Source organism: Talpa occidentalis, unplaced genomic scaffold (genome assembly GCF_014898055.3).
Source record: "Talpa occidentalis isolate TD23 unplaced genomic scaffold, MPIMG_talOcc4v2.1 talOcc4.15, whole genome shotgun sequence".
Lineage (NCBI taxonomy): Eukaryota > Metazoa > Chordata > Mammalia > Eulipotyphla > Talpidae > Talpa > Talpa occidentalis.
Window position 1 is genome coordinate 62813482 of NW_023601543.1, and position 9505 is coordinate 62822986.

The following is a 9505-nucleotide window of genomic DNA, read 5'->3' on the forward strand; positions in this document are numbered from 1 at the left end:
AGCGCTGAGGTTTTAACCCCTGTGCCACCAGGGAGGCCCAGGGCCCATTTTCAAAATCCAACTGCTGTTTCTCAAACCCATCCAGAGTTAGGCACTCGCTACACAGAGGGGTCTGCTAAGCCCATGACCACAGGCAGCAGCAACAGCATGGGGACCTGGTTAGGAATTCAGAATCTCAGCACCCCCACCCCTGCCGCAGACCCCTGGAATCAGCTTCTGCATTTTAGCAAGGCTCTCATGCCTGGCAAATTTCAGCATGAAAGCCCCAATTTACGGAAGGGGCCGAAGAGGCCTGATCAAGGTGGCGGCGGCAGTTCTGCTGCCCACACTCTTCTGGCCCCAGCCGATGCCATCGCACCAGGCCTGGTTCCAGGGCCCGGACCTCTGTTCTGCTAGCACGGTGCTCCCAGGTCTTATCTGTGGCAACCTGCCACCTTCTGGTAGTGCTGCCCTTGGTGTGCTGGCAGTTCCCTTCCCGGAACAAGGGTTCTGGGTGTGAATCGAGGCGACTGATTCATTCACCCTGTGCCTTGGGAAATTTTTGTTTTCTTACATTTGCACCAAACTATGGCTGAACTTGCCATGACTGCTGCTGGAAAGGAAGCAGTGCTGGAACTGGGGCAGGGATGTGGAAGAAGGAACCCCCCACGTGAAGTCCCTCTCCCCAAGGGCGAGCTCACCCTGCACAAGTGGAAGAGCGCACAGCACCCCTTGGCTGATCACCAGTGTTGGCAGCATTCTTGCCCCTTCATTCCCAGTCTTAGCTAGGAGAAGGTTCCCCTCCCCCAGCAGCAAGCCAGAGGCTGAAACAAGGTGGCCAGCCCGCCTGTACCTGCCCCTTGTCCGAGGCTTGCTGGGTCAGCCTTGCCTTCAGTCTTCTCCAGGCTAGTGGGTCTGTTGCTATGGGCCAAGGGTCTCTCTGAGGAAAACTTTCTCTGCCTGTTAAATCAAACATCTCTCCCAAGTGGAAAATAAGGAGCAATCTTATAACTTGATAGCGCTGAGGTTTTAACCCCTGTGCCACCAGGGAGGCCCAGGGCCCATTTTCAAAATCCAACTGCTGTTTCTCAAACCCATCCAGAGTTAGGCACTCGCTACGCAGAGACTCTCAGGGGAGAGAGGAAGGGGCTGTCCACAGGCCACTAGCACAACTGACAACTGGGAGACAAGCAGACTTGGAATCAAAACCTTGCTCGCAAAGGCAGAAAAGCAAGGGCAGGGAGGGGCTGTCACAGGAAGTGTGAACTGAGCGGTATACCCCCAAGGAGAGACTTCAGAGAGGTCCCTGTTAAAAGAAGATCAAGAGAGCCCACCCCCAGTCCCTGGGGGCTTAGGGCAGACTGTACGGACACCGCCGGTGGCTAATGGGAGGGACAGAAGGCAAGAGGGTGCGCTAAGAGAGCATGTGAATCAGAGATGGCCCACGATGCGATGCATCCTTTTGCCTTTGCAGGTGGCCTTCTAGAAAAGCTTCCGTCAGCAGAGGGGGCGTGGGAAGCCCTTGTGTTTCTTTGTAATTCCTGCTCCATCGGGTTGGGGGCAGCCAGCAGGACTCAGCAAGGGGCCTCTAATAAAAAGAATACACAGGATTCCTCCTTCAGGTTCAGATGTTCAGCTGCCTCCTATGGACACTTTCAGGGGCCTTGGCTACTAAACTATGTTCTTTTAGTGTTATTTCTCTGCTCGCAGCCCCTCCTGCTTGCTCACGCACACATACACACACCGCATGGAGAGAAGACAGCGCGCCCGGGCAGAGGGCGTGGGCCGGGTGAGCCTGACTCCAAGTAAAGCAAAGCAAGGTGCCGGATTTGATATGAGGCAGGTGGACAAACTCCCCGCACCGCCCGGGGAAGGAAGTTGGCCAGCCTTTGTTGGAGACCTTCATTTACAAATGGGGAACCTCCGGCCAAAATGCAGTAGGAAATGTCCTTCTGCTTAGTTTTGGTTATCCCAGAAGCAGATCCGAGGGCCAGAATATGAGTGGAAGGACTTGATTTGGGAGCCCACTGCAGCAGCAGCCACAGGGAAGTGGAGGGAGTTGTTGTTCAGCAAGCTGGCCCTGTGGGCAAGTGGACCCTTTCTCCCAGCAAACTCTGGGGGACAGAATGATCTCAACTGTAGGGCTGAGAGCCAACACTCTTATCCACCAGTTCTCCTCCTGGGTAGGGGAGATAAACGGTTGTTCACTTTCCAGCAGCCTCTGGCTACCAGCAAAATAGCATGGATCCATTGATTCCTACAGAAAACTTTCCAGAGCCATGTGTGGTGAGAGGATTCCTTATAGAAGCTAGGAGTTGCTAAGCTGCCCCAATTTAAAACTGGAAAAGAAGCGCCCATTAATTACCAATGAGACAGGTGCAGGGAGGGGTATCACGACGTGTGCCCAAGGCAGAGCTGCTCTGGGACAGAGGGCCTTGTCTTGCTCTGATAGTGAAGCTGCCCTTCGGGAGCTTCAGGAGGGAGCGGGGGGGGGCCCTCCTTACTACTACAGCTTTCAATACTGGAGGCTTTGCCTGCTATTAGGACGCAGATTTCCTTCCGACCTTTCTACAATGTGGTCACAATTCAGACACTCAGAACCTGAATGGCCAGCCCAGATCTTTGCTCCTTTCTTTCCTTATTTCTCCACCTACTGAAACCCCAGCCTCCCCAACAGGCTTAGTACAAGTTCTACTTCCTCTAAGAAATGAGCCCCTTCCTGGCACCCTCCTTCCTCTCCAGCTGGCCTCTGCCTTGCCCTTTCTCAGGCTGGATGCTCTAAGACTGTGCTTTATCCAAGTCTGCACCTTCTGACCATGCCACCCTCAGGCCGTGCAAGAGGGAGCGAGGCACCCGCCAGGGAGTCACTGGGCCAAGGGACATGCCCAGCCACATTCTGGGTACCTGGGACCTCAGAATTCCCTGCCCAATTGATTGTGAACCCCCTTTCCTTGGTCTATACTGAGGCTAGACAGCACCACCAATGTGCACACTCAAAAGGTGGCCTAAAAGGGCAACTGTTTGCAAAGATTAGACACAGCTCGGGTGTGAGAACGTGTGGCATAGGGCCCTCGAGGTGGGGGATGGATCTGGCTTAAGAAGCAAGGGAAGCCACGCCACAGACCTGGAGCAGCTCAGAGTACTGTGGAATATAAGAAATTCAAACTTGAACTTCGCCTTACAGGTTGTTGGGGAAATGTATCTTAGGTGGGAGGAGGGAACATATATTTTTCAAACAGTTTGTAAACATAATATATGACCATCGTGGGTACTCTTACCCTAGGTCCCACAAACATTATGGGGAGCTTGTGTTTGGCATACAAGTGGAGGTGCACGAATGTTCGCGAAAGAGAATTGAAGCCCATGTGAGAATTTGTATGGGGAGCTGTAAAAAGGAAACTGGGGTGAGGAACAACAGCCTTGGCCCCTGGCCCCACCTTTTTCTCTGACTTCCTGGATGGTGTCAGGACAGGCAACCGCAGCCCCCAAGCCTAACAGTACTTGAGACACCTTCCATAGCCTAATCATTCTCCAAGTGGAGACTGAGTGCCACAAAGATTAAGTGACCCAGGGCGGCAGTGGACCTAGGACCCAGGTGTGCTGCCTGGGACCCTAACAAGACTGGAACACTAAAGATCCCCGAGGCCAGCAGCTGCCTGCGCAGGGAGAAGAGGCAGGAGGTGGTAGCCACTGCACTTCTTACCGAGTGCCCCTAAACTGCCTCGGCTGAACCCACGCTGTCGCTAAAGCAGCAAACTCCTTTGTTCTCTCTTAGCTTCTACTAGCCTGCTTCCCCTGTCCTTTCACTTCCTAGCTTCCCATCAAAACTCGACTCAAAGGCATCAGGATGGGATCAGAGGCCTCGTTTCGGGAACTGGCCTTGGGGGGAGGGGCGCAGAAGGCAGTGCATTCTGCTGACCGCTGATGCAATGACGTCGCCTCCGCTGCAGGACAGGAAACAGTTGGGGCGCATGCTCGCGCCCCCTTCCGTGCCTTGAGGCACAGGCCGCGCCACCGCGGTAATTGAGGGGCGGTAGTCAGCTTGCCGCGGCTCTGGACGTTTCACCCCAGCTCCTCTGTCTTTTCCCTCCTTCCCTATCCCGGCGCCGGAGAACAAGTTCAGCTCGCTAGCCCCGATTGGCAACCACGCGTGACACAGTGGTTTTTGTTTTTTTTTCCCCCCTTAAGGTCACGTCCTTGCGAAACCGCTGCAGCTTCTGCAGCATCCGCCCCGCCCCGGGGGCGCAGAGGCGGGGCACCCCGGAGCTGGCCCCACCCCGCCCCAGCCCGCCCCGGGTGGCCGCCAGAGGGCGCCGAGGCTCCGGTGCCCGGCCGGGGGGGGGGGCCCCAGCCCCCGCGCCTTTCTCACCCTCCGCGGGGCGGGGCGGGAGCCCAGGGAAATTCCCAGGGCGCGTCTGTTCCGGAAACGTTAGTCACGCACCTGGGGCCAGAGAAGGTCCGGCTGGAGGGAACGCCGGGCCAGGGACCCGATTTACCAAAGGTCGCACCCTGGGGAGGGTCCTCCAGCGCCGCGCCCAGCCCTCCTGACCCGCCCATGTGGCTCTGATAGCGGCTGATACGTAAATGGAGAGCGGGCCCAGGGTCGCTTTCCCCCATTTCAGTCATCAAACACTGCCCGTGCCCAAAGATACACCTCCTTGGAGCCTCTTTTAAAATCTTCGTTCTTGACACGGCATCAAAAGTATGTTTCTGTTCAGATGCCAGTGACAGGAACCAGAGTCCCAGGTGTGGGGCAAAGAACAACCTGATCTGGAAACATCTTCTTATTCCACAAGACAAGCCCTCAAAGTCACTCCAAGGAAAGTTGAATGGTTCCGCTGGCCAAAGGTGGAGCAAGCATCAATAAGAATAGTGACTGTAATGGCCTGTGAGGCACCCAATGTTGGGTATTATTCTGAAAATAACCACAGGGCAAAAGTCAAATATTTTAGGGTAATCTTATTCACTAGTTAATGAGGGAGAGGTTTTTTTTTTAATAAACTTAATAAAGGAATCAGCTAATAGATGCAGAGGTGACAGAATGAGGAAATCATAGTGTTGCAGTGAAATCATGGGTCCTACTGATCATCCAAACGTGCCTCCAAAACGCACGAGGGAGCAGACTTCAAGTGGCTCTTGATGTGGGCTAACAGAGAGCACCCAGCATGCACCACCTTGGAAGTATTTGGGCCAAAAAAAGAAAAAAGAACTAGAAGCTCATTAAACCTCCGGATCTAGCTACCATTTAAACAAGTAGGAAGGTTGGAAAATATGTTAAAAGACACCAAAGATATAATCAGCTAAATATAGATTGTGGAAAGTTCCACAGGGCAATTGATCCAGTTTTTCCTATAAATGAATGGAATAGAGGAAGAGTGGGAAGAAATTAAAGGAGTAAAAGAGACTTAAGTAAAAGAGTTAACATTAATCAATGTAATTAATGTAACATTAATCAAGTTTTATGCATGAGGAAAAAAATTCTAAAGTATTTATGGTGAAATGATACAATGTCTAGAATTTGCTTTAAAATACTCCCACAAAATAAGTGGTAGGGTGGGATTAAAACAAAAGTAGCAGTCAAGGTGATAACTATGGAAACGGGGTGATGACTATATGGGGTCTCTCTACCTTAGTGTGTGTTTCAAAAAATTTCATACCCTTCATTTGGCCCCTTTCAGACATACAGCTGATTACATATGATGGGAAAACATTTGTCCATTTTTCTGCATCCTCTTCCATCAATCCTCTCAACTTTCCTGTATTTCTTTTATTTGAAATGTATACAACTTATAAAAAATGAAATAATTAGCAAGCCTCCCTTCAATCAATAACTATACCATACATCACCCAGAATTCAAAATGGTTAAACCAAATAGGCAAGTGAAAATCAGAAATTCTTAATTTTGTGGTCCTTTTGATTTATTGTTTTGTTTTCTTGTTTGCGTTTCCCTTTGTTTAAACAACCACCAGAGGTGACTTATAATAAACAATAATTTCTTAAGCGCTCCAAAGTGTGCTCTTTTGGCTCAGGTGTCTAGAGTGTCAAGGTATGAACAAATTTGTGCTTTTCATTTAAGGCTTGTTAACGTCAATTCTTGGTGGAAGCAAAGGAGAAAGGTTGAACTTACTGTTGAGTCGTGGGGAGACAACTTTATTCTGCTCAAATCCTTCCCCCTCCATAGCAGCCTTGGCTTGTTTCACTTTCCTCTTGTGTAAAATGGGGCTGCTTTAATTCTTCTTAGTGGTGGTATAAGGGCTAATTAAAGGCTGTGGAGGCACTTTTAAAGAAGATCCTAAGATGTACCATACTTGAGAAGTGAAAACTATCATTAATATATTTTAATCATCATGTTAAATACCCACATAGACACACCCACGTCTTCTCCATTCAGGCAGATTTTTGCAAAGGTGTAATTAACAGTGATGATGTCATAACCACAGATCCCCACTTTCATCCTGAAAGCTGCTAAGTTTCCAAATACTAACTCCTTATTAGACTTTTAAAACATATTAAATAAGTACAAATCCCCCATATCGGAGTAAAAGCAATGCTGGAAAGAGAAATGTTTTCTTTGTAAACAGAGTAAGTGAACATTTTCAAATAGACATCTTTTCAGTAAGTGTGCCAAGAACCCAGAGGGCAACAGTAATAAAATAAAATGCTGAAATTGCTATTTGGGGAATCAACTCGGCCGCCTCCAAAAAGACTCTCAGAGACCTGTACTTGCCTTTTAAGTCCTCACCAGGAGAGGAGGAGCCACAAGATTCGTCTCCTGGCACCTGGAGAGGGATCCCAGCTAACTTTTCAGCCATTAAACGCCAAGCCCTTTGGCAATAGCTGCCGTTAATAATCCAGACACCAGCTACAGGATCAGCTCTTTGAAATTCTAATACAATGGGCTCAAACCCCCTCGTGGTGGGAAACCCCGTGTCATATTTCAGTGTCTACAGGAAACCACGGAGGAGTGGGGTGCAGCAAGAGAATGGTACACTTTACCTAGAGACTTCCGGTTCTGATTTCTGGCTTGCTCAGAATTCTCTCACCTACGTTTTACTTCTTGTTTTTTCTCCATTCCAAGTCAACCTTAACTTGTAATACAGCCCTTTTTCCTCGGCCTCCCCAAGATACCCTCACCAGAACTGCTGTGAATGTGTAGCAGGCATTTGCTGAGAATTTGGAGACAGCAGTGAGATGTTACCTCACAGAGGAGCACAGAGGAGAGCTTAAGACAGAACAGTAGCCACTTCAGCCATACTTCTTCCTCTCCCTTCCCCCTCCCCCGTTCCCCATGGGGCCCCTTCCCTGGGCGTGTCTCCCCCTCAGCTCCACCTCCAGCCACTTCGCTGAGCATTTCCCTCTCCTACCCTTCCTTTGTTCCTCTTCCTGGCGAACTGGCCCAAACACCCTAAATTCTCTTTCTTTTCTTATGTTGAAGAGTCTGGTTCTCTGTCTCCTTCCCAGCTGACCCCAGCCTGTCCTCTTCCCACAACCGCAATAGCCCGTCGGTTTGTTTTTCTAAATGAAGACAGTTCTCCCCCAAGAAGAATTGCTACTTACCATTCAGGAATGTTTTTCAGAGATTAAAAATGTCTGCGGTAATCAGCAGAAAAAGTCGTCTAATAATGGCCTAGACCAGCAGCTCTCAAAGACTCGCTTTCACGGTTCCTCTCCATTCTTAAAAATTATTGAGAGTCCCTGGACCACCAATTCATCCAGCTAGAGTGAAGTCTCTACTGATTCCAAAATAAAGAGGTGACATAATATAAAGTATGTATCTGAGCACAGGCCGTAAAATAAGAAATCAATAAAAAAAAATTGAGGATTCCAAAAAGCCTTTGTGTGGGTTATATCTATCAACATTTACTGTATTAAAAATTAAAACTAAGAAATGTTTAAAATTTGTTTTTATTTAAAAATAACAATAAGCCCACTACATGTTAATATAAATAAAACACTTTTTATGGAAAATAGTTCTATTTTCAAAAAAAAACTTGTGAATGACACCATTTTACATTTTTGCAAATCTCTTTCATGTCTGAGAATAGAAGACAGCTGGATTCTCTATCTCCTTCTTCAGTTTCTTGTAATATCAAACATCATTAAGCCTCTGGAAAATTCCACTGTTTCATAATAAAATGAAAATGAAAAAGCAAATATCATCTCAATATTATTATGAAAATTGTTTTCTCCTTCTGGGACATATTAAAGGGTCTCTGAAATTTCCAGAAATGTTCAGAATACATTTTCAGAACTGCTGTCTTAAAACATAAAGACATTGATGGTTTATATGAGTTCCGAGATAGGTGGGTTCAGGGTTATTTGGCTGGTAAAGTCATCAAAGACTGAAACACCTCATTCCAATACAGATTCTAGTAGCATACAACACAAAATGAAATGAAATAAATTGGGTATCCACAATACAAATTTTTCTTTTTTTTTCTTTCTTTTTTTTTAATAGAGGCATGTTTTATTTATTTATTTATTTGTTTTGTTTGTTTGTTTGTTTTGTTTATACATGCACTGGGTACAGTCAGAAGCACGGGAGGGCGAGAGAATTCACCAGAGCCAGATCGGGGAGCAGAGCAGGCAGAAGGACCGAAGTACACTGCTGAGGGGAGCAGTGGGCGGCAGGAGGGGTCTGCACACCATGTGGGACCCTCCTCCGGTGGCCGGGGAGCAGCCGGGGATCGAACCGGCGCCGCAGAGGCTGCGGGCAGCTTCGCAACCCAGCGCTCAACCGCTGCGCCACCGGGGAGGCCCAACAATACAAATTTTTCTAACCAAATATTTTATATATATATCTATATATATAATTTATTTATTTATTTTTAGCAGTAAGAGGATTTATTTTTTTAAATAATTTTTTATAATAAATTTTATTTTTATATTCCCCATACAATTGCAACCCCCCCATTCTGACCCCAATCCCTCCCCTCCCGCCCCCACCCCCCAAAAGTGTCTCTGGTTCATAGTATTTTGTTGATTTTGATTTTGATTTTCTTATAGTTATTCATTTTCCTGGTCCCTTATTTAAGTTTTCTAGATTCCTGCTATGAGTGAGACCATCCGGTATTTTTCTTTTTCTTTTTGGCTTATTTCGCTGAGCATGATCCCTTCCAGTGCCATCCATGTTGCTGCAAATTGCATGTGTTTATCTTTTTTGAATGCTGAGTAATATTCCATGGTGTATATGTACCACATCTTCTTGATCCAGTCATCTATTTTTGGGCATTTGGGCTGTTTCCAAAGCTTAGCTATTGTAAACAGTGCTGCTATAAACATAGGGGTGCAGATGCTCTTTGGAATTGATGTTTCTGTGTCCTTTGGGTAAATACCTAGGAGTGGAATTGCTGGATCATATGGAAGCTCTATGTTTAGTAGGTCAAGAAATCTCCACACAGCTCTCCATAGTGGTTGGACCAGTTTGCACTCCCACCAACAGTGCAGAAGAGTTCCTTTTTCTCCACAACCTCGCCAACATTTGTTGTTGCTAGTTTTTTTAATATGTGCCATTCTCACTGGTGT